Source organism: Anastrepha obliqua, chromosome 2 (genome assembly GCF_027943255.1).
Source record: "Anastrepha obliqua isolate idAnaObli1 chromosome 2, idAnaObli1_1.0, whole genome shotgun sequence".
NCBI lineage: Eukaryota > Metazoa > Arthropoda > Insecta > Diptera > Tephritidae > Anastrepha > Anastrepha obliqua.
The window spans coordinates 42,050,604-42,057,458 of record NC_072893.1 but is presented as its reverse complement, the minus strand read 5'-3'; the positions used below and the strand labels follow the sequence as shown (position 1 = coordinate 42,057,458).

General features: G+C 37.1%; 1 non-coding gene across 1 annotated transcript; it reads right to left on the bottom strand.

The window, feature by feature from the left end:
- Window positions 1-6,302: 6,302 nt before the first annotated feature.
- On the bottom strand, window positions 6,303-6,375 carry Trnav-aac (transfer RNA valine (anticodon AAC)). Its single transcript has one exon. It is a non-coding gene; the product is annotated as a tRNA-Val (tRNA).
- Between the last annotated feature and the right edge of the window lie 480 nt (window positions 6,376-6,855).

Below are 6,855 nucleotides of genomic sequence, written 5' to 3'. Positions count from 1 at the left end.
GACAAGGGAAAAAACAGGCTTATTTTCCGGATTTTATTTCTAACAAAATATTGCTCGTACATAAAATCTATTTAAACTCTTATCTTTATTATATATTTAAGTTTTTGAAAAAAAAATTTTAAGTCAAAATATTCAAAATGGCCGCTGTGGCACTTCTGCAAGCGCAGGTCCGCCTTTCTATACGGTGTACACGATATCTCGAGTTCTGATAAATGAATCAGCTTAAAAATTTAATTATATATTCTCTGTAATAGTGTCTCTCGTCTGACATAGGATTTTTTTGATATCGTTATTTGTTAAATTGTTATAAACAATAGTAACTTCAATTTTAGGCAAAAAAAAAGAAAAAAATTTCAAGAATTTTTTTTTCAACGCCAAAATTTTTTATCGACATAATCCTACGTCAGACGAGAGTCAATACTATGTATATGATAACAATATTTTGTTTTTTTGTTTTAGATCACCGAAACGTAAGATTTCATGTACACCGTTTAGGCACCTAAGAAAAGCGGACCTGCGCTTGCAGAAGTGCCACAGCGGCCATTTTGAATATTTTGACTTAAAATTTTTTTTTCAAAAACTTAAATATATAATAAAGATAAGAGTTTAAATAGATTTTATGTACGAGCAATATTTTGTTAGAAATAAAATCCGGAAAATAAGCCTGTTTTTTCCCTTGTCACAGTAGACTTCCCCCTTAAAATTGTAACCATTTCTGAACAATCTTGTCTTTCAAATCAATAAAAATTAATTTCACAAAAAAAAGTTATGATAAGATAAGAAAACATTTCATATCGTTCACCCTGTATGTAAAGATAATTAAAATGCGCAACTAATTAACTAACAAAATACAAAAAAAAATCATTTTTTAATGTTATTTAACACCTTTTTTGAAAACAAGTAGCGAAAAAAAGCACTTTTTTTTCAATAATTAATTGTGTGTTCATTTTTTCATATTTTTATATAAGAGTAGTCTATTATATGCAGGAAAGCCCTCTGAATAAGACAATATTTTTCTTTTGTGTTTCAGGTGAAAACTACGACCGCTATCTTACATGCAGTTTTACTAGCGCGTAACGAGAAACTGTGCGAGATCCCTCATATGCCCGCTATTTTTTTTTTTTTTATGTTAAAAAATGCCTTCAAATAAATGCAAAAGATTATTCCTGTGTGTCGCTTTTTTCGCCTAGAAAAAACACTTTTTTTTTGAAGCCACTGATAAGAGGCCTCCTTTAAACAAACAGAACAAAATTATCATATAAATCATTATCAATTATCAATAATCATGTCCAGCAGAGGCACTGAATGTCATACTGAACTTCTTACCAATAGATTTGCAACTACGACTAACAGCAGCAAATACCGCCATCAGAATTAGAAAGGCGGGTTGTTGGAATGCTAGGGTATTTGGTAATATTCATAGGAATATAAAGGGAAATGAAATTGCTGATGAGCTTGCCAGGAAGGGGTCTGAATTGGCTTCAGAGACCTTCTACCCGGCCATCGGCGTCCCCCTGAGAGTTGCACAAATTATTGCTCAGAAAAGCGTAGAAAAGATGTGCTTCATGTGCTATTCCGAAAACCCTTTGGCTTCCGTACAATATACGGAGGACTCAGAAAGTCGTTTGGACTCCTCGCTATTCAACTTCCGAACTCGTAGCTGTGTTTACCGGTCACTGGGCAATCGGCACACACGCGGAAAAGGTGGGTTTACCATTTAATCTCCATTGCAGAAGCTGTAGGAACCTTTCATAGAAGGAGACTGTTGAGTACTTTCTCTGTAAACGTTCGGTTTTGGCAGCTAGACGACTAAGATCACTGGGCGCTCCTTTCTTCGGCAGTCTGGAGCAGTGCGCCAACCTAAATCCTTGTTTTGGAGGTCTCTAATGGTATCAGCTCTGAGTGGCGGTAGATATTTACCTGTTGCAGGTCTCATAAAGGCATCAAAACTGCGCTTTAGTGCTACTTGAGGAGTGCCAGATTAGCACTTCAACCATTTCACCTACCTACTTATCTACTATTCTTGATAGTGGGAAGCTAAACGGCAATCCATCAGACTATATTACCGCTACCCTAGACTTCAAACTAGAATTTAAGGTAATGTTTCCCACGCGAAAGGAGTGGGAGTTAAATTTAGTAGTCAAGGACCTTACATCGATGGATCCAAGATGGATTGCGGCATCGGAGCGGTTCCAAACAGAGGTTCTTGGGATAAGGGAAGCTTGCAAAATAATCGGGAATCATCCACAACAACTATTAGAAGCATGTATTTTTGCGGATAGTCAAGCAGTCATCTTAGCTATAAAGTCACCAACAACCAGCTCAAAAATTGTCAGAAAATGCAAAGAAGAATTAAATGCCGTAGCACGCATGACAGACGTCACTCTCATCTGGGTGCCAAGCCATAGGAACATAGATCGAAATGAGACAGCTGATGAGCTGGCAAGACAAAGGGCTTTCTCCAGAGTTTCTGAAGCAATAGCAGTGGACTGCCGTCGATGCGTTTACAAAAGGGAGATCTTGTTGCAAATTTCAGAAGCCGGCTGTTGACAGAGGGACATACCTGCAAAATAGTGAAGGAAACATGGCCTGAGTATAACAAGTTGAGAACCGTCGAGCTGTTACGAAAGCCAAGAACAGACATTTTTAGACTTACGTCAACAATAACACTGCCCTGCATCGGTTTTGCGAATAAGATGGGACCTAGTGATCAAGAAGGGAATTTTCGCGCTAAGCACGAATCCGAGTTCAAAAATTTTCCATCACGTCAGGTTTTCGAGAAAAAGGGGGTTAAAATCCCTAAAAATAGCGTATTTGGCCATTTTTCAAAAATTGTGGAGCAGAACCCTAACGTGCTACGATCTTCGTTATTGTCAGTAATTGAAGGTTGAATTTTGCTCTTTGAAATAAGCCCAAACCCAAATTGTTCGCATGCACCCTTAGAGTAGGGGGTGTACTTATGTCTACGGGGGTAGAGAAAAAAATGAACATAGGAACTTATCTACACCCAAGATAAGATATAATGAAAAGTGCAGTGTTCCTAAGGTATTTAGTGTCGCTGATTACAAATCTGAAGTCAAACATTCCATTTAAAAAGAAATAAAAAAAATCAAATTCAGATAAGTTCGCATCAGAAAAATTGAAATTTGCAGGGCAGTGTAATCGGCTATTGGCCTATCGGATACCATGCTAGGAAGATGGGTTGGCTATATAACCATAGATGTAGAAGCTGCAATCAAGAGGATTCTAGGCAGACAATCTTCCATTATCTGTGTGAGTTCCCAAGTCTGGATGTTCTGCGACATAGAATGCTGGGGGAATTCTCGATGGCCAATTTGAAAGATATTGCAGAAAATATAATTGACGACATAGGCAGATTCATAGCCAAATCAAGATGGTTTGGCTAAACAATGACAGTCGTTCTGGTAGTCTTTTGTGCTAATTGAGTCTGGGGCGTGTCACCCAGACAGCACCTCAACAAAGCAGCCAACCACTGTAATAATCTCTGCAGTTTTCCATATCTTCCCATAACGTTTTGTGTTTTTGTTGTAGCGCGAATGGTTTCGGCCTCAGAAGCCTGTGGAAGTGGAGAAAATGTATGGTTGCCAATCTAGAGACAAACACAGACAGAGGTTCTTGGTAACTCAATTCGTTGTTGTTGTTCTAACAGTTCATCAAGCCCTGCCAGTACGGCGTTGCCACCGATCATCTTCGTCTACCTCATCTAACAGTATGCCCAGGAAAAATACTGTCTCGACGGGTTGGTTCCAATGGGAGATGGGAGTTAGGTAAGTAGATTTAAGTGAGTGAGTGGGTTTAAGGGAGTGAGTGACATCGATTCAAATAGCTCCACTTATTATTGCCTTGATTGTATTGAAACCGATTTTCAGCTTAACGAAGAATCTGAGTGCTCTTCTACTACGAGAAGCAGCGATTTGCTCAGTCGACGTAAAATTTCAAAAAATTTTCGTCTCGAAACTCAGCAGAAAAAAAAGGAGTGCATTGTTATATTAAAAATAGGCGATGAAAAGTTGAAGACCTTTGAATCAAAAATTGGTGTTTACGTAAGGTCGAATTACGGCCATTTGAAAGGGATTATCTTTAAAAAATAAATGCCACAAAAATAATAAAAATTGCCCAAACAATTTGAATTTTCGTTGTTTCATTGGTCAGTCCATAAGATATAATACGGAACTATTTATATTTTCTTTTATATACTGTGCATTCAACAAGTGATTTTAATCGCAGATAGAAGTACGCGTTGTTAAAAATAAAATGGAATCTTCGAACGCGTATAAGAGGCATATTTTGTATTTTTTTTATGAAAGTGGTAAAAATGCAACAACTGCTGCTGTAGAAATAAACATTGTTCACGGAGAGGATACCGTGAGTGTAAGGACTGCGTAAAAGTGGTTTTCAAAATTCCGAAGTGGTAAGTGCGACGTGGAGGATGCTCCGCGCGCTGGTCGTCCTGAAGTCTTTAACTCCGACGCCTTGCTCGAACCCGTGGAAGCTGAGACAAATTTGACAGTCGATATGATAGCTCAGAGGTTAAATTCATTGCATGGAATAGTTCACAGGCACCTGGTTCAGTTGGGAAAGGTTTCAAAGCTGGAAAACGGGTTCCGCATAGACTTTCCGTCGCCAACCTTCAGCAGAGAGTGAATGTGTGTTCTCAGCTGCTGCAACGGCTTGAAAATGAAAGTTTTTTGAACCGTATCGTTACTGGTGATGAAAAATGGGCCCCTTAAAATAATCCTGTTCACAAACGCCAATGGTTAGATAAAGATGAAACACTAGAACCGACCCCTAGAGATGGCCTTCATCCCAAGAAGATTCTCTTGTATATTTGGTGGGATATGACCGGTATTGTTTATTATGAACTTCTGGAACCAAACCAGATGATAACTGCTGATTATTATTCCATGCTATCAAACCTGAATGAGGCACTTAAAAAAAATCGACCGTCTTTAGTGAATAGACGCAAAGTTTTATTTCACCACGACAACGCAACACCTCATACCGCAAGGCAAACATTAGGCAAGCTGAACGAGCTCGGATGGGAGTTAATGCCACATCCACCATACTCTCCGGATATTGCACCTTGTGATTATCACCTTTTCCGTGGACTTCAATCCCACATGAGTAACAAGAACTACTCCTCAAAAGACTCCAAGGACAAATAGATTTTTTGAGCAGGGAATTTAAAATTTGCCTAAACGTTGGGAAGACATTGTAAATATTGAAGGCAAATATATTATTGATTAATAAATACTTTAAATATCTTTTTTTTAATTTTAAAACCACCTTTAAAAAACGCACGAACTTATGGACTGACCAATATTTCAATAAAATAAAATCCGGTACCTCTAAATTGATCTCCCTTTATTAAGGGGTTAGCGGTAGTCAGAATTTTCAAAAAATCGGATTTTTTTTTTGCCGTGTCCGAAAAATACTTTTCCAGTTAATCAACAATTAACAAAGGGCCCTCCGGAGCGTTCGTATGCTGAAAATTGGATGCTGTACGTTTGAAAGTGGCAGATAAGCGCGCTAATGATAACACTAGAGATGATAGAATGCTACGTAGGCAACTGCAAATCGATATTTTGGAAGCGGCTGAAGAACTATTATATGGCCCAGGAATAGATGACACAGTGCAAGTAACTAAATATTTCGTATAACTCTACATAAATCGATAGCAAAACTTTAAATGCGTTTTTCTCAAAACTATGTTTCTTGAACTGGTGATCACTGTAATTTAAAAGCCGCTTAGTAGATTTCAATAAAATTTATATTACTTTTGAAAAACATAAAAAACTCGTGCCTGATCGAAGGATTTCGATTTTTTTTTAAATTAATTTTTTTCTCGAAAATCTCAAAAATATTTCCTGAGGCCGCCATATTGTTAATTTTGAAAAAAAGCTTCGATCAGGCACGAGATTATCTATTAATAAAACTAATTTCTCTTTTCCGATTGATTTTAGATGAATCTCCAAGGACTTGTGATGATCACCGCAAGGGACTTTTGGAGAAAGGGGCTGCACACAAATAGCGATTGCTTTTACAATTTTTATTATTTTTCATTTTTTAAATTTTGCTAAAGATAAGTCGAAACACGATGTATTAATGCTATGTTTTTTATTTTTGTAAATTGACTAGCAAAAAAACAAAAATTTTTGAAAATCATCATTTTTTCGGGCCTCTGACTACCACTAGCCCGTTAACAATAAATTACTTTCTTTATTCAAAACAGCAATGCTTGAAAATGTAGCATTTTAGTGTCAGTTAAAAAAAACTACAACTGTTTCCGCCCGGGATCGAACCGGGGGCCTTCCGCGTGTTAGGCGGATGTGATAACCACTACACCACGGAAACAGATAAATACCGGCCAGCATAGCGGTTATCTCTAAGTGTGCGAGTAGTGCTGCTATCAGTTATTGAAATCGCAAATAAAAAGAGAAAGTGGAGTACATAAAATTGGTAATCTAAGCAAATAGCAACGAAGAGATTAGAAAATAAGTGGAAGCGAACATTTGTTGTTTACGGATTTCATTTTTTATTTATTTATATGTTTATTTATATTCATTATTTCGATTGCTTAGCTTTGGCAAAGCTAACAAGTGTTTTTTAATAAATATTTACAGTGCTTCTATAGACAGATATAACGAGTAAATATATTTTCTATTAAGATTTTTAATTAGCAAATTTATGCAGTTGGTCGAAATATGCACACGCCGACGTTTAGTATATAGATACACATACATATATATATATATTATATTATGTGCACACGAGCATGCCATCTTAGGTCTGCAAATGCGGCAGTTTGCCATCGCAATAGTTTGCCTAATGTCT